The sequence below is a fragment of the Ictidomys tridecemlineatus genome, chromosome 12 (assembly GCF_052094955.1).
Source record: "Ictidomys tridecemlineatus isolate mIctTri1 chromosome 12, mIctTri1.hap1, whole genome shotgun sequence".
NCBI lineage: Eukaryota > Metazoa > Chordata > Mammalia > Rodentia > Sciuridae > Ictidomys > Ictidomys tridecemlineatus.
This window is the reverse complement of record NC_135488.1, coordinates 72,667,154-72,691,012: the sequence shown is the minus strand read 5'-3', so window position 1 is coordinate 72,691,012 and position 23,859 is coordinate 72,667,154.

Below are 23,859 nucleotides of genomic sequence, written 5' to 3'. Positions count from 1 at the left end.
TAGAGGGACTTCTTGAAGAAATTTGAATTAGGAAACAAAGTAATTGAGATTTTCTATCTTTCCTGGTATTTTTAGTTACTGATTAATGTGGAGTCCTGGGTGTTGGAAAAAACTTAGGAAATCTATAGTAATATTAGCTCTTAGGATTTTTTTGATGGAAACAGAGATTAGAGTTTGAGGATGCTAACTCTGTTGGCTGGGGACTAATTCTCTTACTCCTTTGACATTTGACCTTTGACATTTCCTGAGAACCCTCACTGTCTCTGGGTCCATGGGAGATAGTGGTTCTCCCCTGTGTCAATGGCTGACCCAGAGGAAGAGAGAACAGTGGGGTTGGCTACCACTACCAGGCAACAATAGCGATCCATGGGGTCTAAATGACACCCTCCCCCCTGCACCCTCCCGGGCAGGCCAGTCGCCCACCCCCAGCTTTGTCCCCCTTGTCTCTCAGGCCACAGTTGGTCACGAGGATTAACCCCTCCCACCCCCTCATCCCCCACCCCAGCACTCCACCCACCCCCAACAGTCCTTTGGGCAACATGACTGACAAGAGTTCCACAGGCGATGATGTCACAAAGAGAGGGGGCAGTGAGCCCTGTTAGACCATCTTTCACTCCAGTGGACTCGCCTTCACAGACAAATTGATTTGCAAAGGTTCAGGCTGCCAGCCCAGCCTGCTTTGCATACAGAACGCTCCCTGGTGACACAATAAAAAGTGGCCAGGCTCACAGAGGAGCACAGCAGGGTCTGGCCAGTTCAAAGTCCAAACTCCACCCCCCCTCACCTCAGTCTGGTTTGAAAGGTCACTGTGTGTCTGGGAAAATAGTCGCAGGATACAATCCTTTATTAAAGGTCACTATTTTTCAACGGCACTTAACACACACTTACACACAAATTGAGACCCGAGAAGGGGGGAAAAAAACTGGGGGCCACATCGCATTGTATATTGTGCTTGCAAGATTTATGTCTTGTGGTCACCAGCAATAAACACACACTGCTTCAGTACTAAAGTTCACATTAATCCACGGAGTCCCCCTCTCCTTGAAATCAGCCTCTTCTTTGCCAGGCAAACAGGGGCAAATGGAGACTTTTGTTCCTCTCTTTTGTGCCTCCCCCGTCTTTTCCTTCCCTGGTTGTGAGTTGTTTTGTAATTATTGTTGGTGTTGGTGGTGATGTGCTGCGAAAAAACTTTCCCCTTGCTCACACATGATGTGTGCCTAGCATTTGGATCCCAAACCACGTGAACTCAGCGTGCCTGAGATGCGGAGCGTGTCTGTGGGGCTGCCTAGGTCTTAGACCTCAAGAAGCAAAAGTCAAGTTCTTTTCTAGTCTGCTGGTAAAAATTCAGGGGAACACTCTGGCCAAGACTGTAGCCATAAAGCCATCAATGAGAGTGGCAGTCCTGCCTACCCATTGTGTGATATATTTTATTTGAGTAAATACTTCCATACAAGCAAAAATAGTGTTTGTATTTTCCTGCTAGTAACAGACAGTTCACATTGGGTTTCCCAAGAACGTTAACAATAGCAATCCCTGCATTCATAACAAAAGAGATTATCAGAGAAGTCAGCCCGAGCTGTTAGATTAATTTAGGCAAGAATTGGAAAAGAAAATATTTAGGAAAAATTCTATGAATTTCAAATAGCCGGCAAAAATATATAATGTCGAGGATTCCACCCTACTCCATAGCACATTTTTGCAAAGCTTTTTTGCCAGTGATAGATTTCTGAGCTATCAAAAGCACATTAATTTTTTTCTGATTAAAACAGCTGTGAAAATATACAAGTGTAACTGTGAAAAATCCGGGGCTTATTGTAATACTTTAAGCAAAACAAGGATAAAAGATTTTTAAATACGGACTTGCCAAAAGTGAAATATCTAACACGAGGAGAGCTAATTCTGCGTGTGCTTCTAATATTTTGGCATAAATACTTTAATCCTCTTGTCCATCCTGTTGGCACCTCGTCTACAGTTGACTTGTTAAGGGCGAGTTCCTTTGTAATGTCGTCAGCGCCTCTCCATAGTTATTGACTGGCTCTCATTAAAACAGCAAGATCACAAAACAGCAGAAGTGAGAAGAGGTGGGGAAGCAGCCGGCTCCTCACTACAAAGGTAATCAGAAAACACAAGCACCTAAAGGAGGAAGAAAACCGAGGCAGAAGTGAAACTGTGGAGATGGAGGAGGAGGAGGAGGAGGAGGAGGAGGAGGAAGGGAAGGGGAAGGGGGGGAGGGGGAGGAGGGGGAGGGGGAGGAGGAGGAGGGGAGGAGGAAAAGGGGGGAAGAGGAGGAGGAGAGTCCTTCTGACGGTGGGGCTGGGGTTTGGAGACTCTGCTTCCACCTTATTTGTTTATTATAAAAATACACTAAATCCAAAACAATTTTCCTATGTACATATACGAATACACTCTAGTGAATCCCACCACGGAGGACATCCACGTGTTTGTACAATTATATCAAAATGAATTCACTCTCATGTTATAACTAAAAAGAACCATTACCAAAAAAAAGAAAGAAAGAAAGCCCTTTTAAAAAATACACAGGGCATCACAAAGGCCAAGTTCAAGTTGTGTATAGTGTTCGTTCCTGCATTATTCAGTGACACAGCATATGGATGAAGCACACAACACACTCAAAACCACACACAGCTTCCCGTCGCTTAAAAATAAATCTCTTTTTTGGAGGCAGATGTCAACTTCTCTTGCTCATGCTTCCGATGTGAGCTTGGCTGGTAAGGATTTCACTGGGACCCAGACTCTTCATTCCTAATCTATTGCCTTGAAAGGGGTGACCTTATGAATACAGTCATTGTGCAATTCAAAAGCATGGTGGCGGCAGGGGAGCATCCTTATCCAAGAGAAGGTGCCTTTTGAGGCCAACCACCCCAAACGTATCCCCCAAACTCTGAGGATAGAGTTAAAGACTGAGAAAAGAAAGAGAGGAAGGAAGGGAAAGAGGAAAAAAGGAACCTGTCTCCTCTGCACGGCAGGCTGGGCGCCCAGGATCAGAGTGTGCGCTGCACAGGGCCCTCTGCTGGCTCCCATCCAGATAGGCGTCTTGGGATTGGAGCCTCAGGTTAGATGCAGAGGTTGACAAGTGCCACTGGTTCCCAGGATAGAACCCAGATACTGTCCTCTGAGGCAACGACTCTCCCCTTCCACACGCAAATGCTACTGCCCCTCCAAGCTGTCAGGCCAGGCATCTACAGTCCCACTGTGACCTTAAGAGCCTGCGACTTCATCCCAGAGCCCCCAAATTTTCAAAAGCAGCATACATACTAAGGCAAAAATGTTGGCGGTTCAGCTGAGGATCACATCAGTCCCCGAAAATGAGGCTTTTAGGACAGCAAAGGATGAAAAGCAGAATTCAGAGGGGGGTTGGGGACTGCACAGCAGAGATCTCCCTCTGTGGAGTTTTTGGTCTTTTACCTCTCGCTCCCTCCCAGCTTCCACCCCACCCCTCTCTCCAACCAGGTGATTCATGTCAGCCCCGAGAGGGCTTCTAAAGGGACATACCTCACTGAGGACCTGCGTGGATAAGGGCAGAGGAACAACCAGAGTCTCCTCTGTTGCCAGCTGAGACCGGAAGCCAGAAAGACTGAGAATGCCCTGGTCCTTGGGCAACTGGGCACCCTGCCCCACCCCAAACAGGAGGCTGAGGGCCACATGGTATTCCCAGAAGGTTCACACCCCAACCATAGTTTGGGGGTTTATCAATACCATGGATCCTGGAAGGATTCTTGGTTCCTTTTGTAAATAATAGTGTTGCCCTGAAACCCTGACCTCTCCCTCTGCACCCTGCCCTTGGGCCTCCTGCCCAGGACCACACACACACACACACACACACACACACACACACACACACACACATACACACACACACACACACTGCCCATTGGGTACCTGGCAGGGAACTCCCACTTCTCATTAACTGTAAGAACTACTTGGACTTTTCCATAGACAGCAGCCCCTTGTGACTGCCCTTCTGTGTATATGGAGCCTTGCTAACACAGAGACTTCCCACAGCATACACACCTTCAGTCTGAAAAACCAATGTCCGTTTTCTTCAAGGCTCATGGGCTTACCTATTTTCACAGACCCAAATAAAAATGTTTCACTTATTTTTTGCCCCTGTATTATTAAAACCTATAATGATTATTTGTGTGTGTGTGTGTGTGTGTGTGTGTGTGTGTGTGTGTGTATAGCAAATTACACCAGGGGGAAATACTGATTCAGTCATCACTGGGGTCAGGGGGAGGTCTCAGTGGCTCTGAGCTGTGAAACAGGCAGTTCTGCCACTGTGTTTGGAAGGCCAGGATTTCTGTCCATGTTATAAGTATTCAGCCCAGCACCTAGGATAGTGCTGGCTCCTCAGTCCACATGCACTAAGTACTTATTGAACAGTCTTACATGTGATATGCAAGCATGTGACTTGGTGGTTTCTAGACTTTCTCTGCCCCCTGCCACTGGTTAAAAGAAAAATCACCTGGGAAGGAAAGCAACAAGAGCTTTATTGTTTATTGAACCTTTCTTCTGTGGTTCCTCAAGGGGAAGACAAGGCAAGCTTGTGCGTGTGTCTGTGCACGGGCACACGTGTGTAAGAGTATGTACATATGTGTTGGGGGTTAGCATATAGAGGTGGTTTTTTTTTTCCCCCTTGCTATGTTTCCTCCGATCCCTCCCCTTCTTAGCTGCCTGGGTCAGGCACCTGAGCTCCGTTATAATAGTAATTACAATGGATTTGACAGCCTTATGAGTAGAGTTCGGAAAGCAGCTGTCACAGAAATTAGCAAGTTTTGCCAACAGCTCAGCTGCAAGGTGATGTGAGCCCAGGCCGGGACAGGAGGAGTTAACTGAGAAGAGTGGGGTGTTATGCAAAGCACCAAATCCCTAAACTCCCGCAAAGATCTTTGATGGCCGTGATCAATAGATTCTCAGACCATGCTGACATAACCTTGTCACGCCTCAGCAAGGGTACAGTGGCTAAAAAGGCGTGGGGAGGTGGAGAGGTGGGAGGAGAGGGGGGCGAGCAAGAGGACAGGGGAGGGGATAAAGATATCATGCCCTCCCCCGGCGGCTCCCTCAGGCCCCCTCCTTCCCCCACCACCCCCTCTTCAACAGGCATCACACAGCAAGTGACTGGTAATGGTTCTTTGGCCTTGTATAGCTTTTAAAATCCTTCAGCTGAAGCATCTCAGCTCCAATCGCCAGCAAAGCTTGAGCACCCTTGAGACCCTGGTGCAGATAATCATCATCCACTCAGTGACAAGAAGCTGAGCGCCGCTTCGGTACCAAGGAGACCGAATGTGGCAGGGCACCAAGGTGCCATCTTAGACGCAACCAAGCAGCAGCCACAGCAGCAGCAGCACACAGAGATGCGGATGTGTTTGCAAGTTGTTGGGGTTTTTTTTTTCCCCCTTCTTCTCCTTCTTCTTCTTCTTCTTCATTTTTATCTTCTTTCTCCTTCCTCTCAATCTCCTCAGAGAACCTTCTTCCTCAAGAGGGATGCTGTTATCTCGGCTGTTCTTAGCATACTTCCCGTTACCCAGCGCCGGCTAGACCAAATTGAACCCTGCAGTCAATACTGGTGGAAAAGAAAATGACATTAATTTGTGTAAAAGTGTAATCAAAAAGGTGGGTGGGTGGTTTTTCTTGCTTTCAGAGAAAGGCAGGTTTGAGTTTATGATTTTATAAAAGCGAGCCCACCGATCAGCAGATTCCTGCCTTTCTCCCAGCGCTTCCCAAGTGCTCTTTCTGCCGTGTGACAGCGTTACAGTTAATGGTGTTGCATTATGTATACAATCCACTGTGGATGGTACAGCTGGCTGGGATGGTCCTACAGACTGGGGTGCTGATGGGCATTTACCGCCTGCTGAAAGGTGGGAGAGAAAATGTCTAGGAATAAAGGAAGAGCCATCCCTAATACGCACAGAACTCAAACCCCCAGCAGCTTGGAACAGCTGCATGGGTTCAGATCATGTATATTTCCTTTCCACCTCGGGCCTTTGGCTCACATTTTCCATCCACAGAGCTCTCTGGCAAATTGAAGATGGTCCAAACAAGGAATACCACAATCCCTTGCACTTATTAAAAATAGCTCTCCAACCGACCCCAAATATTTAATTCCATTGTCAACTTTCCATCTCACACCTTAACAAGGGGCAGACCTCAGAGAAGGACAGCTCTGGGCAATTGTCCTTTGCAGGTATGACTTTGTTTAAGGCCAAGTCACCAGGCCCCACACCCCTGCCCAGAAGCAGATCGATTTTACTATTAAGCAGTGAGCCGTGCAAAGGAGATGCCTGCACTGGAGATTTGTGAGAGGGAAGATGCTGTTCTGTTCCTGACGCCATGAGGACAGAGGTGGACATTGCATATGCAGCTTTGTTATCCCCCTGGGGCGAATGAACGTGAGGCACTGACCACCATGCTACGAGAGGTCACGGTAATGAAGCCGAGGGCCTGGGAGAGTGGGAAAAGAAACCATCTTTGCCCTGAAAGTATGGAAAGTTTGCCAGAAACCAAAGCAGAGGATTTTAGTGTCCCAGAGAGTCTGACGGAAGAAAGCTACATCTTTAAAAGTTATTTAAGGGATTACCTCCTGCAGGGACAGAGGAGCCCATATGTGAGACCTTGGAGACCACGGGTGATTTCAGTGCCTTCCCATTTCTAGCCACTCCCCCCAACACACTCACAAGAAAAGCTCGCTTGAATTCACTCCGTTGATTCATTCATTCAGTAAAAATCTATTGATCCCCTATCATCCGTCAGGCACTGTTCTAGCTCCTTGGGATGTGACAACAATCGAAACTAATGAAAACATCGGTCCCTGTGGAACTCACAGTCTATCCCTCCATGAAGAACAAAGCCTTTCGGAACATAAAGAGATGCCCACATTCTTGGGGAAGATAACAAAATGTGACTGATTGAGAGCTGTGTTCTTCAGAGGATCCTTATGGGACAGAGGGCAAGAAGCCCTGGGCATCAGGTTGAGAGGGAGGAGCGGACCTAAGGGGTGAGCAGAGGTGGAGGCCAAGTCATAGAAGGAGGGGAGAGTCCAGAAGCCGAAGGCACCAAGGTACCATTCACCTACTTTGCAATTTTGCTGAGGATTAACACAGTAATAAATACCTAGGTCATTGTGCAAATATCCACGGGGTTAAAGGCCAAGATTCTGGGTTACTGTTGTATATGAGGCAAGAATCTTTCCCTGCTCAGCTGCCAGTAAGTCTGTGTCCCAAGGCCAGGTTAAGAGGCTACCCAGGAGGGTTCTCCAGTGTTCAGATCAGCAGGAACACCATCTCTGATCTCCAGGCAGCCAGTCTTAACCTTCTTCCCTTGGGTTTCCCACAGATCACTGTCCACCCAGAGCGTTTACATGACACCAGCCCCTCACCCCATATTGCTGGAAAAGATTCGGCAATTTGAAAATCATGATTCTTTCTCTAAAACTTTAGTGCATGCTGATCACACTCACTGAAAAGCTGAGCATCAGCCTTGGCCACACATCCTCACAGAACTCAAGAAAGCCACGGATTTCACTTCAATGTGGCACACATCCCCGTCCCCGTCCCCCCCCCCACCCCCCCGTGTTCAGTTGACAGAGTCTTCCTGCCTTGTTCCTGAATCACCCTGCAGCTGGGTCCAGTTCCAAGAGACAAGGGTCCACCAGCCTCGTGCCATCATGTGCTTCCAGTCCTCACACGGTCACCCGCCCTTTTCTGAGCCCTTATTCCTTTACCCGAAAGACCACGCTCTTTGCTGAATCCCCTGCCCACATGTGCCATCTGACTGCTTTGGCTCTGCACGCTCTAGGAAGGGCTTTTCTCGTTGCTGGAAATATCACCAATTTCCTTCTCTCACAAACAAGAAAACAGGAAAAGTTTTTTTTTTTCCCAAAATTCTGTATTTCTCCATCAGAATGAAATAGCATCCTCCCAATAAGTCCCAGTACCCTGCTGCGTGTATGCACGTGTACACACACGACATACATACCTAGTCACGTGCCACCATCGCAAAACTATTGGCCTGAAAACTGGGCTATCCTACAGATGCCCCTTCGACATAAATACATAAAAAGAGGTCAAGTCTCCATCTGCTGCCTGAGCCCGGTTTGTGGTCTGCACAGGGTCTCTAAACTAAAAGATTATCCAGAGAGCTAAGAGAAGTGAAGTGACTCATGTGCACAAGGCCTAGGGGTGCTAAAACCAAGTGGAAAATCCAACTGGTAAGTGACTGCTGAGTGGACCCTTAGATCGTGACTGGCCCAGGATGCTGAATGCCTCACTGATTTATCAAGTGCAATTGGTTATGTAGAGACTCTAGTTGAAGAGAAAGACCCAACTCCACAGGTATAAAAAGAGACAGGTACCTGGTGCGGTGGTGTGTGCCTGTAATCCCAGCAGCTTCAGAGGCTAAACCAAGAGGATCGCAAGTTCAAAGCCAGCCTCAGCCACAGTGAGGCGCTGAGCAACTCAGTGAGACCCTGTCTCTAAATAAAATACAAAATAGGGCTGTGGATGTGGGTCAGTGGTTGAGTACCCCTGAGTTCAATCCCTGGTACCCTCCTCAAAAAAAAAGAGAGAGAGGGAGAGATGAAGAATGAGATGGAGTGACTGAGAGAGACAAATGAGACAGTGAGACAAAGGGGTAGGGGGACAAAGCCGTATCCTCTCTCTTATCCTTCTTTCCCAGGGCTAGGAAATAAAACCAAAGAGAAAAACTCACCATCCTGATGGATGCTTTTGCAGACTTTTTCTCCCCTTGAAGAGAGGAAAAAGTGGATGATGTCCTCTCTTAAACCAGTTTTCAAATTCAACCAAGATGCTGGGGGTGGGGCAGGAGTGGGGCGGGGGTGGTGAGATGCGGACCAGAAAACTACAACAGGAGGGAGAGAAAGAACAGGCATGGACCACGAACCCACTGGGAAAGTCCATGCAGCAGATGGAATTGTGCTCCTGGCCATTATTTTTTCTCCCCTCTTCTCCCCATAGACTTTTTTCCTTAGACTCCACTTTGTTGAACCCTAGACAATCGTGACCTCAGTATAGAGACAGATATCCAGGCAGCCTCAGCCTGCGGCGGGAGACCAGGATGCAAAGGGCAAAGGTTTGACCCTAAGAAAAATTTCTCATGGGGTCGATCACACTGCCTGGCCAAAAAGAATCCCCCGCCCCCCCATAATGTTTTCTCTTTTAAAGGGACCATTTTTTTTCCCAGCTAAATGTTTTACTCCCTGTGTAAGGAATGCTGTTCCCCTCTTCTGGGATTGCGTGGGGATGGATATCTGCCTCCTATCCCTTCCCACCACCACTGTCACTTGCTTATAAGCTGCCACTGGCCCAACCTTGGCCTGGTGATGATGTCAGTACATCCAGGGGCTGGATAATGCCAGCTCCTGCCTTCCTGCCACTTCCCACCCACCCTGCCCCACCCTCTGCCTTCCTCAAGGCATCCAGCATCTCTCAAAACTGCTAACTTGTGCGGGAGGCCAATGGGAAGACATTTGTTAGTTGCAAATGTTCAAATTAACACTTATTCCTGTCCCTGAGTCTGCAGGGAAAACCAAGCCTGACTACTAATTACAGCTTTGGGGGGTGAAAACAAACAGGCGTGTGCAAGTCGGGCCTTGGTGCAGGAGGAAAATATCTTCATTGGGTTGTAGCATTTTGACATTTGAGTCCCAAGAGCTAGAGAGAGGAGCCTGGGGCAGAAGGGGACTTTATCCACATGGGGACAAGCATGGTGTCTTCAGGCCTTGACATTGTATCCTGAGTTTCAGAGTTCCCGGGCTGCCTTCCTCACTTTGTTAGGATTTTGCTGGTAACAAACAGGCATGGGGAGGGAGCTGCCCCAAGGTCAGCTGAAGGTCAGTAGAAGGCATTGGCATGGTTACCTAATGCAGTGGGTCCCTTTCTACAAAGCACAGTCTGCCCTCCTAACTGGAAATTCCCCCAGTGCACCAGACCCAGCCTTTCCACTCTCACCCAGGGACTTTCTGATCACCCCAGCCCTAACAGTCTCTGGCCCTTCACTTCCTTGAAGCAGTTTTTTCTACGACTCTTTTGTCAATCTGACTACTTTGTACAGATTTGGCTAACTTTTATCTAGACTGCCCAACCCTGATGAAAATTTTCAATCTGGGAAATACTATCTTTAATTTTGGGGAATTCTTAGCCATGACACCCTCAAATATTGCTCCCACATCCTCTTCTCTATTTGATTGTTTTTTGTTGTTGTTGTTTTTGTTGTTTGTTTGTTTGTTTTGTTTTTTATGTGTCCCCCAGATCTCTGCACTTTCTTTTCATGGTTTCTTTTTGATGCATCTTGGGACATTTCCTTGGCTCAGTCTTTTTGTTTCTTAACTCATTTTTTTGCTGTGTACATAAATTATTGGACCCGTGGTTTAAAGTATACATGCAAATTCTCTTATAATCCTTCCTCCAAGAAATTAAGTCTAATTTGGCTCCTCCTGAGTTAGGACTTGCTTTAGTGAATACCATCGAATGAACAGAATGTGGTAGAAGTGACCGTATGTAAATTCAGAGATTTGGTCATAAAAACATTGTGGCTTCCTTACTCCTACTGTCTCTAGGATCACTTGCTCTAAAGGAAAACCAGCTGCCATGTCAAGAGGACACACCAAGCAGTACTATGGAGGACCCCCATGGGGAAGAATGGAGGTCTTTTGCCAATAACCACATGAGTGAGAAATCTTAGAAGCTGACTCTCCAGCCCTACTCAAGCTTTCAGATAGATGACTGCAGATCTGGCTGATATCTTAACTATAACTTCGTGAAAGACCCTAAACTAAAATCAGCCAGTCAAGTCATTCCTGAATTCCTGGTACAAAGAAATTGTGATAATAAGTGTTTTATCATTTTAAGCTATTCATTTTTGCATGATTTGTTAACTATATACCCACAGATTAAGTTCTTTTTAATTTTTATTAATTATTCCTTCGTTTTCAAAGTTTCTAATCTTTTTATAACCACCTGTTCTTGTTTCATTGTCTTATATTCTTATTTCACCATTTATATGCCCTCCCTCATCATTGAAAACATTTAGGTTGAATTTAAAGGGTTTTTTTTTACCTCTTTTTCTTGGGTATTGATTCATCCATTTGATGAATTTGCTATTTATCTTTCATAGCGTTGAACTTTCTACACACTTTGTAAAAAAAGTGATCTTTTATGGAGTAGATACATACACACGCACACACACTGGAGATACATACATACACACACACACACACACACACACACACATTGTATTTGCATTTGTGCTTATGCTCTGGCCCTGGGATACAGCATCACACCCAAATCCTGTCACTCTGGCTAGCACTCCTCAGACCCTTAGCCACAATCATGGGAATGAAAGCCAGGTGTTTCAGCTACCCGCTCCTACCTTTAATGAAGAGAATGTGTTTCCAGGCCTTAGCTTGATACAGTCTGTGTAACTCTAGACCCAGGCTTTTAGGGTAATGGAATTCCAGCCTGAGCCCATGGGTTAGTCCAATTCTAGTCCCTTTCCCCACCAACCAACCAGTTCAAGCCTTTAAAGCCCAGAATGGACAATATATTAAATTGTCTTTCGGAAACCCTCCATTTCTGACTGATGGAAATTTACCCTCTTGTTTTAAGCATGTCTATAGGTACTTGTTAAATTTTTTTTCTCATCATTTGTCAATATTCAAGGTAAAAGGGGGAGACTTTAGCCTACAAACAATGTATTTGCCTTGTACCAGAAGTCTTATTTGCTAACTTCACACACACACACACACACACACACACACACACACACACAAAGTCAGGGACAGTATCATTTCCTTTTCTGTTTCTCCTCATTGGAAGAACAGAATGCATTCAATGGAAGTTGATCTAGAAATGTTAGATTGACTGACAGTTGAGAGGATGATATGATGGGGAAGATTGACAGGAAAAGGACTTAAGACTTCTCCCATATTTCAACAGGACTTGTGACCCTCAAGTTTGGAATCTCTAAGATGCCTCTTATGCTTTTCTGGAACATAGACATTTTGAAAACCTAATTAAACCCTTTCTGCTGAAAAATAAAAAATGTGCAGTATACAAAACTCAGCATTCTATATCAGGAATCTAAATAGTTTTAAAAATTAACCCTAAAATATAAAAATGTGCCTTCTTTTGGTGTTGTGAGTTATTTTTTTCTTGCCAGTTACCAAAGATGCCTGTTTTAGCCATAAGAAGTCCAATGTCCTCTCCTGACAGATGCGGAAGCTAAGGGCTTGAGAGTCAGTGTGACAATGTGCCAGAGCAAATTGCAGTCTGACTGCTTGCTAACTGCAGCGAAAGACCTGCTGTTCCCCCACCTCCTCACAACTTTAGGACAAGTCCACGTCCATGTACTAGCACCACCAAATAGAATTACCTTGAATCCTGTCAATAAATGACAATAAATCATCGCCAGTACAGAACACATACTTCATTTTGTTTTAAAAATACTGCCTTGTGCCTGATCTTTTGCTGTGGATCAGTAGTGTCAACTGGTTTAATCTTAAAACAGATCCTACAGTCCCAGCCCCCTTAGCCAGTGGGGCTCATCCATCATTCAAGGTCAATTCAGCCAATATAGACTGATGCCAGGTATATACTAGGCACGGATCCCAACACCGAAAATGCAAAGTGACCAGGACCCTATGGAGTTGACTAACAGAATGATAGATATGTAGATATCACTGCCATAAATATAAATGCTGAACTAGAGGGTTACACAAAAAGTATGCCCAAAGCAGGGGTTTCCAACTTTATGGCTATCTATTTAAGGAAGAGAATGGTAGCAGGTGACTAGCACTACAGAGAAGGGGCTGATGGCCAATGACAAGGCTAGAAAAATGGAGACAAGCTAAATTCTGAAAGACTTGCTTTCAATGATAAGGATCTAAGATTGTGTCCTGAGGGTAGTGAGGGAGATCTGAGGAATTCTACATAGAAAAAGAGACATACTAAGATTTGCATACTAAGAATCTCTTTTGTCAAACAGCAATTTTTAAAAATCTCTGTAAAATAGATAATTTTCAAAAAAAATATAGATTATCAAATAAAGAAAACTGATTTTTTTTTTTAAGGTAGGGTCTCACTCTGTTTCCCAGACTAATCTTGAACTCACTGAGCTCAAGAGATCCTCCTGCCTCAGCCTCCTGAGTAGCTGGCAGTACATGCATGTGCCACTGGGATTGTTAAGATTACCAAATTTCGATCCAAAAGAAGCAAACAAATAAATGCCAAGGAAGAAATTAGGAAAGACTTTCAAGGGATTTGATTCAGAAGATTTTATAAAAAGAAGAAGATTTTATGAGCAAATAGTTCGAAAATTTCAAGAAATTGACAATCCTATTATTACTATATAAAACATTCCACAGTCTATAATTTTTTAAAGTCCCTTGTCTTTTTGCAAAATTATCATAATTCCAGTGCAAAAGTCTAGCAATGACAAAGACAGCTCAATAAATATTCTTAGCAAATTTTGGCCAATCACATGTTAGTATAGGTAAGAAGATCAAAATACATCAAGGACAGGGTAAGCACATTCATTATTCCCACTGTAGGGGAATTTTTTTTCCCTAGACATTTAGCCAATGCAGTAAGACAATAAGACATAGAAATGCAATTATTGAAAAGGAGACCAAATTAACATTATTTGCATAACCTATAGTCATACAGAAAAGTTAAGATAATCATCCATTGCAACTAATTATCTAGTAAACTAGACAAATACAACTATGTATATCTAAAACAACAAATTTTTAAATAGCCACCTAGAAAATATAATGGGTAAAGGATTCCATTTCTACTAACAACAAAAACAAAAGGGTTTAACAAGAAATGTGCAGGATCTTTATAGAGAAAAATGGCCCTTTACAAAGGTTCACAGAGAAATTTCAAACTAGAAGACACGTGCTATATCATCATATATTTTTTTTTTTTAGTTGTAGATGGACACAATATCTTTCTTTATTTTTATTTGATGCTGAGGATTGAACCCAGTGCCTCACACGTGTAAAGCAGGCACTCTACCACTGAGCCACAGCCACAGCCCTCTGAAGGGCAACATTTAATGTTGGAAAGCTGTAAATTTGGTTCAGGTTAATAAACATTTACTCAAAATCACGATGAAAATTTTTGGAATCTGAAAAAAAATAAAAGAGGTTCTGGATTTCAAAATTTCTTCTGAAAAAAAAATCTTTGTCTAAAAAAAGAACAAGGCAAACCTGAATTTAGCCTGCCAAGACAAATGATCTAATAAATAAAACAAAGAACAGAACAGAAAACACCTAAACAAGCCCAATCAGGTCAGAATTTAATCAAGAAAAGTGATATTTCAATCCACAAGAGAAGATAAAATTGTAAGGTGACTCCAGGCAAACTGCGTAACTATTTGGAATAAAACATAAATTCAATTCTTATCTTATATAGCATGCCATTCCAAATGGATTTTTTAAAGTCAAATGTTAAAAAAAATAATAAAAGAACAAAAAGTGTAGATGAATATTGATCTGATCATTGATATGGAAATTTTTCTATGAATATAATTAGGGAGGAAGGAAGGAAAGGAAAGGGGGGGGAGAAGGGCAGACATCTTAATAGACTAAACTATGTAAAAGTTACTTCTAAATATAAAATGACATAAACATTAAAGGCAAATAATAACTAGACAAAAACTATTTGCAACATGTAAAAAGTGATTAATAGTCTGAACTAGTTATTGCAAACCTATAAATAAATAAAATATTGTTAAAAAAAGAACAAATATCACAAGCAATTCACAAAAGGAAAGATGTAAATAATATAGCATTTGTGTGGGGGGGGTAGTTTTAATAATAACCAAAGAAATTCAAATTAAAACAAGATACCATATTTTGTTATTTCAAAAACTGAAATACCCAAGGCTGATGAAGACATCAGGTAAGAATCCTTTTATAAATTCTGTTGGCAGAATTGTGCATCCATCCCTATAACACTTCTGGAGAGCAGTTCAGTAATACGTATCAAAAAACACAAATGTTCACCCCTTTGGCCCAGGTTTTCTACCTCTCAAATTTTACCTTAAGAAAATAATTGACACTGCTTACAAAGATATGCATTCAAGAATATTATTTACTGTATTACTTCTATAGCGTTAGAACTCTCTAGAGTATACAGTAGGACCTTGAGTGTATAACTTACAATATATTTAGCTGTATACCCATGGAAGTTTTTATTATAGATTATCTAATGATACAGGAAAATATCCAGCTATACTTTTTGTTGGTTTGTTTGTTCATTTGTTTGTTTGGTCGGTTGGTTGTTTTGGTCCTGGAGATGGAACCCAGGGTCTTATGCATGGTAGTCAAGTGCTCTACCACTGAGCTATATTCCCAACCCTACATAAAATATTACAAAACAGTATGCACAGTACAATCTTAATTGTGCTTTTTAATTCAAATCCTGAAATTTATTATTTAATGTCTCTCTTGTTCACTTTCCCAGTCCTGGAGGCCTCTCATCCCTGGCTGCAAGTTAGAATTCTTTGAAATCACTTTTACAAAACATTCCAACCTGGGCCCCACCCAAAAGCAAATTGAATCAGAAACCCTGGTGGGTATTTTGTGTTTTTGTTTTAATTTCTCCAAGTGATTATAATGTGTAGTCTCTGTTCAAAACTTCTGCTGTAGAGCTGTGGTTCTCAACCTGGTCTATTTTGCTCCTAGGGGACATTTGGCAATATCCGGAGACATTTTTGATTGTCATACCAACTTGGGGTGGGACAAGCTATTGGCATTCTGATGTGTGGACCAGATTGAATGGGCTGAATTGTGTCCCCCATCCCCTGAAAAAAATCATGGGATAACATCTCAACCTCCAGAAAAGTTAAAATAGGGTCTGTAGGGTGTGTCCCAAGTTTAATATGACTGACCCTCTCTCACCCCCACCCCCACCCCATGCCCCAGGTACTGTGAGAATTTTTTTTCTTTTTTTTTTTTCCTGATGATCATTTGAACCAGATATCAAAGCAGGTTTGGTTCTAAAAATCAGCTTTAAATCACTAAATGGCCAACGTCTGAATGTTATCTGCTTCATCTGGGGACAAAGAATACAGAGCCAGAGATGGAAAGCTGAGAGACCCTTTTTGTGTTTGGGACAGGTGGGAGGCTTAACTCTGTTGGCCTGATATCTCCCTAAATGCTTTCTTGCTTCTCTTCTCTTCGGGCCAGAGAGTTCCGGGGGGCTATGAAGGGATTTCATACAGACAAAGTGATTAGACCGTAACCAGGCAGGAAAGTGTCCCAATCACATGTCCATTCCCCCCCCGTCCCTGCTAGCCACCCACCACCCTAAATCAAATATTCCCTAAGTATAAGTGTCCACTTTCAGAATCAATCAGATCAATCTAAAGATAGGGAGTGGGGGAGGGGCAATGACTGGCGTCCTTCTAAGAAGAGAAACATCAGGGATGTGGTTCCACAGAAGGAAAGCCATGAAAGGTCAGTGGTGAGACTGCCATTCACAAGCCAAGGACAACGGCCTCAGATAAAACCAGTCCTGCTCGCACCTTGACTTTGGAAGTCCCAGAAGTCTTGCAAGTCCAAGAAGTCTCAGTGACATCAGCCCCTGCAGCCTCTGCCCCTTAATTCTGCTTTGTTTTGCTCTTCCTACTCTGCTACACAAGCTAAATAAGGTTCCTGCAGTCTGATAGCTGAATTATTCAGTCCCTGGAGTTAACTCTAAGTAGACTGTCCTCAGTGGTCTGGCTAGGGCTCATCCCTTCAGTGGGGGGGCCTTATAAGCTAAGCTGGGGTTCCCCTGAAGAAGAAATCCTGCTACAGGCTGCAGCATCAGCTTCCACCTGAGAGTTACCAGCCCTCTAGGCTCAGGCATGCCAGCCTCTTATCCTGTTTCTTTCTTTCTTTTTCTTTTTTTTTTCTGGATAGTGCTGGGAATTGAACCCATGGCCTTGTGCATGCTAGGCAAGCACTCTACCAACTGAGCTATATCCCCAGCCCCACTCTCATCCTGTCATCCTGTTTCTTTGAGGAACCCTGATAGATACAGAAGTCAAGGATATTCTCACTCATTAGCATGGTAAGCTAATAGTACGTTCTGCACCCTTTGATATCAGATTGGGAGGAAAAAGTGATTCTACACCCATGATAGGAACTCAGGAGAGGAAGTCAAGAAAGAGAGAAGGGAGAGAGCATGAGAATGCTTTGAGAATGTTTGCTACCTGTAGAAATGAGTAGGAGCTTGTCGGAGGAACATGAACAACCACATCGGGAACCAGGTACCAGGCTGTGCACCCTACACCTACCACCAGCTGCTAAAGCCACCCTGGAGAGCTGCCTCAAGCAGTTGCCCTCATTAATTCTCACCAGTCCTCAGCGAGGGGTGGGGAGGGATGCTTTTCATATTTATTTCACAAATAGGGCAATGAGGGCTAAGAAATAGTGAATAATTACTCCAGATCTTCCACTGGTAAGTAGAAGAGGACAAATTCAAACTCGGCTTCTCTGTCTCCACGCTGTGGCACTGTTATTGTATGAACAGCTTGGTTAGGAGTAGAGAATATGAGGGTCTCATGCTAACTTATCCAGACTGGCTATATGCAGGCAGGAGGGGACAAGAGTCCTCTGCTGCCATGATCCACCCGGATTTGGGGGACAGACACCTGAGCCTGAATCTGAAGTTTACCATTTTCTAGTCTGGTGGCTTTGGGCATATGTCTTGCCCTCCTCACAATTCAACCTCACCATCTCTGAAACAGGGAAAAGTGGTACCAAACTCTGAAAGATTATATTTTCTGAGACAGCATCTAAAAAAGCCCAAAGCATGAAGTTAGTGCTCATGAAATGAGAGTTCCAGTACATTCTCAACCATTCTCTGGTCCTCTGTTTTCTCACCCATCTCACCCCTTACAGGGTTATTGGGCTGGTCCAACAATATAATAACTGCAAAATACTTGACAAGTTCAAGATATCATTACTACAAAAGAATGGAATAGAAATGCTATATACTTCCTGCAAAAATTAGCTGCCAGTTATATAAGCCTGACCAAGTCATATAAACTTCCTGTGCCTCCATTTTCCCTGTGAAAGGCAGGAATAGTGATAGCTGCTCCACCCTCCCCAACGCGTGGGCTTGCAAGGATACATGAGTGCAATTCCTAACTATTTTAAGTTTAATTCCAGACCATATGGTTATATTGGATTTCTAAACAGCCAGTTGATATACCCAACCCCTCCCCAAATCCTGTCATGGAACATCATCCCCCTCACATCAGGTCATTTGTCTCCTAAAGGATACACCAGCTCTAACTTTATAGAATTTCCTTTTGTTGTCTCAACCCCAGAGTCAACGCACATCTCCTGCCTTGCTCTCGCTGTCATTTTCTCTCCCAACTTGACATATGGCTGAACCGATATCTTTCCTCTGTTTCCTTTCTTGTTACTACATGTCCAGTAGTATTGCTCAAAAGTGCTCAAAGGGAAGGGTCAAGCTGAGTTTCAAGTCTGAGGTCTGGGATTACATCAAATCCGTAACGTTTATCTGCCCCACCATCAGCCAAATACTTCCCAATTTAGGTCTCAGTCACATCAAAAGAAGACTGAATTGTCTGGGCTACAGCGTGCCTGCCTCTTGCCTTCATTTTTCTTACTTAATTCCGAAGGTACAGCTCCCAAACCCACTTAGGCCCCCGTGTAATGGTCACAGGCTGCGTGGCCATTGGTCACCGGGCAGCATTTCTACCTGAGGCAGCTCCGGGTGTGCCGGAGACCCTGTCAGATTGAACACACTAACTTTGATGGGCTGGAGGGAGAAAGGCCACACAAAGGGCTTTTTGTCTCAATAAATACAAAGTCATTTTGAGCCCCATTTCCAAAGTCCCTCTTGTTCCATTTGCTTTGAGCACACAAGTGAACATTATCCTTATTATTATATGACAGAACTTCCCCATCCTACCATGCGCAACCTTAACTTAGGGGCAGCTGTTAACTTGGCCCCCTGCACCAGCATCCTCCTGAGATTCCACCTCAAGAGGCACCCCAACCAGCACATATGGAGTGTCTTGGTTCTCTTGTTTCTTGTACAAAAATTAATCTCATTAGCTAGGCGTGGTGGTGCATGCCTGTAATCCCGGCAGCTCATGAGGCTGAGACAGGAGGATCATAAATTCAAAGCCAGCCTCAGCAAAAGCAAGGCACTAAGCAACTCAGTGAGATTCTGTCTCTAAATTAAATACAAAATGGGGCTGGGAATGTGGCTCAGTGGTCAAGTGCCCCTGAGTTCAATCCTCGGTAACTCCCTCCAAAAAAGAATTAATCTCATGGCCACTAAATCTACAATGAATCAAGGGGCACATCCCCAGAGACCAGGACAGTGCCTGAACCCAGGAGGTACTTGATAACCATGCGTGTAGCAATTAAACATATGAATGAGGCACAAATAAAAACTTCAAGTTGGGAGTTAGAAGGCAAAATAGAGTTTGGGGTTTGGTTTGGTTTTGCATTTAAATGAAAGAGGAGAAGAAAGAACTGTAATTTGGATTCCAAATTAGAAGGCAACTAAGCCCAAGAAAAAGCAAATCATTTGTCTGACCATTTAGGGGCACAGCGTCAGCTAGCAGGTTCAGGCTGGAGAGGGTGCAACACGTGACTCTGGAAATCCTGGCAAGTCCAAGTCTCAGTGACACGGGCCCCTGCAGCCTCTGCCCCTTACTTCTGCCTTGTTTTGCTCCTCCTGCTCTGCGTACACAACCTGAACGAGGTTACTGCAGCCTGACAGCTTTCTCCAGGGAGCAATTAGAGCCTCGAAGATCTTACCTATGCTTCACCAGAAGTCTTCTCATTAAATAGGTACTTCAAATGTTCCCGGGGCCTAAAACATTAAGATTTAAAGGTAACAATTGACTGCTTTTTTCCATGCCAAATCAGACCGTTGTTTAACATGGTGAGAGCTACCACTGAGGTTAGTGAAGTAGAAAAAGGGGGTTATATGTTGCTGGAGAACAGAAACTTAACAAGGAAATTAAAAACAAGACAGTTTCAAGGATCAGAGAAGTCGGAGAGCTGTCTTTAAGGAATGGGTCATTGTAGAGCTCATGCAGCCTGAAAGTCAGACCCTAAGTATCCTCCCGGACTTTCAAAGCACCTATGTTCTGCATCCTGCCTCACAGAATGGACTGGGGCTGCCAGCAGGATGCATGGCACGAGAAGTCTGCATGGAGGAAGACAGCACAGGCTTACCTTGGAGGATGGCAAGCCAGGCAGTGGACCAGCAGAAGACGAGCTTTGGCAGAGAGAAGAACAATGGAGGGGCAGGGAGTCTGCTGGAGCCACCTGAGACCAGAAGCTCATTCTGAAGCCGGTGTTGAGGGTCTCCTTTCTGACCACATCCCAAACTCCCGAGAAACCTTGCCTTTTGTGTAAAGTGATTTGGAAAACACCAGAGTCACCCACATCTGTGTTGTGGAGTTCCTTATCAATGTATTTTGCAGTGGTGACTCGTGCATCGTGGCTTAAGACGGGAGTTCCAATGTATTACACATTTAGTCATCATTTTCAGATGGTACCAGTTCAGATCAGAAAAAGGAAAAGGACATTATCTCTTTAAGATATGAAGTTTATTAACCCAAGAGAGGAAGAGGATTTCTAAGAGAGTGGAGAGAAGAAGAAACACATCTGCTTGGGACTCATCTTAGGATCAATGGAAATCTTCCCTTGGTTCCTCTCAGGACGTACAGGCTTCTGTGGAGAGCGCTTTCTCAGGAAGAACTCTGTACCTTTCTAGCTGTGGGTTTAGGCAAGCATCAAGTTAGCTCAGTAATGAAGTCCCCACCTAAACCCAGGTGATTTCTTTTTTTTTTTTTTTCTTTCTTGCATTCCCCATTATTTCCCATGAAGCTCTTGATCTCTTTGCAGGGTAGGCCACTGTCTGAAAACCAATAGACAGCAGCTTACCATGGACTCCTCCTAATTCCCACACTCAGCATGCCCCTCTGCCATGCCCCAGTTGATGTTGTCATTGCATCTCATGACAGGCCACCATCCTCGGCATCTTTCTTTTCAGGGGCCCACTAAGGTAGTCTGGGTCTTTTTTTCTAAACTTTGAATTTTCATAAAGCTTTCTGTAGACACTTCCATAGGGAACACGGGTCATGTCTTTGCCTATCCTTTCTCCTTTGGGGAAAATTCCCATTGTGTCAGTCCTGCTGCTCCCATGTAGTCATGACTCACACTCCCAGCCCCTTTTGAAGCCAGAATACAGGGCTTTGACCTTGCTCTGTCCTTATACGCATCCACGTAAGATTTTGTTTCAGAAATGAAGATGTGAGCAAGGTAAGGAATAGGCTTTGCCAAGAAAACCCCTTTCACTGGCACAGGTCACCGCAGGGGTATAAGATGCAGGGGGTGGGCAGCTGTGCATGGGGTAGAGATGACAAGTTCCTGCCAGTTACTTCTCAGGAACTGCAAATGTGGTTTCATCTTAAGTCAATTCTACATTGGGGCATTTTTCCTGGAAACTTGAATTTGTTTTCTCCTCCCCACTATTCCCAATGATTCTGAAGATGACTAATAAATACATCCACTAATAATAAATCCACTTTCTTATTAGAGGCAGGGTGGGGGACGGGTTCAACCGTCCTTGGGTTTAGGGAACTTATTCTTTCAACACAAGGCATCCTCTTGAACAATGAGGAGTCTTTCTTAGAACAGTGGTATCTGCAGATGAAGTTCCTTTGAAAGACCTAAAGCTCAACACAGGGGAGCTTCAAAATATAACCCCAGAGAGCTTCAGCTTCCACAATCCCCCTTGACCTCCTTCCTGCCCTGATTCCATCTTTACTTCTCTCTCTTTCTCTCTCTCTCTCTCTCTCTCTCTCTCTCTCTCTCTCTCTCTCTCTGCCTAATCTCTGTCAAACTTGCCATCCATCCCTTTAAAATATAATAATTCAAAAAGCTTATTCCAGAATCCTTTTCTAGAAGCATCTGTGTATCCAAACCAGAACAACAACGGATAAAAGATAGTGTCTCCTGATGGTATTTCAGGCATATGACAATCAATATAGAAACTTTGTATTTGATTTCTTCAATTTTTAAAAATTCATGCATTCATTCATTCATTCTTAGCAATGGGGATTTCCCCTGGCGAACTAGGAGGCCAACAAGGAGGAAGGAAGGAAGGAAGGAAGGAAGGAAGGAAGGAAGGAAGGAAGGAAGGAAGGAAGGAAGGAAGGAAGGAAGGAAGGAAGGACAGATGGACTCGAATGTGTACGGTGCAGGTGGTGCCCCAGGCTCTTTCCAATGTGATCCCACTCCACCTCCCCACTCCAGCCACACCAGCTGCCTCACTGCTCCTCCCACAGGCCAAGCGCTCCTTTGCATTCTTCAGTCTCTCCCTCTGGGTACCTTTACCAGCGCTCCTTTGCATTCTTCAGTCTCTCCCTCTGGGTACCTTTACCAGCCAGACAGCTGCAGGGCTGCTTCCTACAACCGCCAGGACTCTGCTAGAACGTTATTAGTAAGAGATCCCTCCCCTGGCCACCTGCCCTCTGCCCTCCGCACACCTCCAGTATTCTTGTTCCCCTTGCTCTACTTCATTAGTTCTCCAGACCACTGATCACTTTTTGACCTACTTTTTTACTTATTTGCTACCCATACCTCCATAACATCATCACACCAGAATTAAGTCCTAAAAAGGGAGGGATTTTGTGATTATTCACCATTTTCTTCCCCAGGACCTAAAAGAATCACTAGCATTAAGTGTTGAATAAAATTTGCTGATGAATTAATTTCATAGAGAATGATGCAAATATCATTTGACTTTCAGGGGAAAATGTGATGTTCAGAAAAATTAATCTAGATCTCCCATAATTCCTGATAAAGCCTGTACCCAACCTGAACCTGTGCAATAACAGGTCAAGGTTGCTCACTCCTAGCACCCTAGGCAGGTTAAGCACAGAGAGCATTGGGCCCATTCCCTGAGTTCCTCAGCGATCTTCCAACACCTTCCTGGTGGGACATACTTACATTGCTTACAGTAATACTAGCTATGTGTCTAAGTAGGTTAGATCAGTGTAAGAGAAGGATATGGATGCTCTTGGTAAGAATAGCCTCCTCCAAATGATATCTGAACTCTTTCTCACTTTAGGCCAGTCTTCTTCAACACATGGCTTCAACACTCCAGCCAACCTTGGGGGAGATAAGCCTTAGTATCATACTTTGTGGGAGAGGCATTTCTGCTCACAGTTTATTGGCCGGTACTCTGTCACAGGGTCACCCCCTCCCCAACTGCAAGGGATTCTGGGAAATGTAGTATGGCTGTGAGGCCAGAAAGAGGAGGAAGGAGGTGTGGTGATTGATTACCAGCCTTCAGAAAATCCAAATGTCATCTACCCTTAGTAACTCAGTGTATGTGGTACCACAACTGCTGAGCGGAAAGGAACCAGGCAAAGTGCTTAGCTGCCCAGACTGAAAGTCAGGCAGTCTTAGGTTCAAATCCCAAATTCACTACTGACTAGTTGCTGACCTCTCTAAGTCTCAGTTTCCTCAACCATAAAATGGGGACAGTAATAATATATATCAGGCAATGAGGGAAAGGTGAGATAATCCTGCTGGGGATTATCTGATACATAGCTGTAATTATGGGGAAGAGTATAAGAAGAGGATTTCCCAGCTTCTTTCCCCTGTACTCTTACATCCCAGCTAGGCAGGGATCTAGAGAGCCACTCTGGGCCTCAGAGCTAAAATGAGACAAGCTTTGTCCCCATTTGACAAGTGACCTGTGAGTCCTCTCTGTTGTACCCTATTGATGGTTTCTGACAAATCCCACAGTATCGGTTTGCATAAGT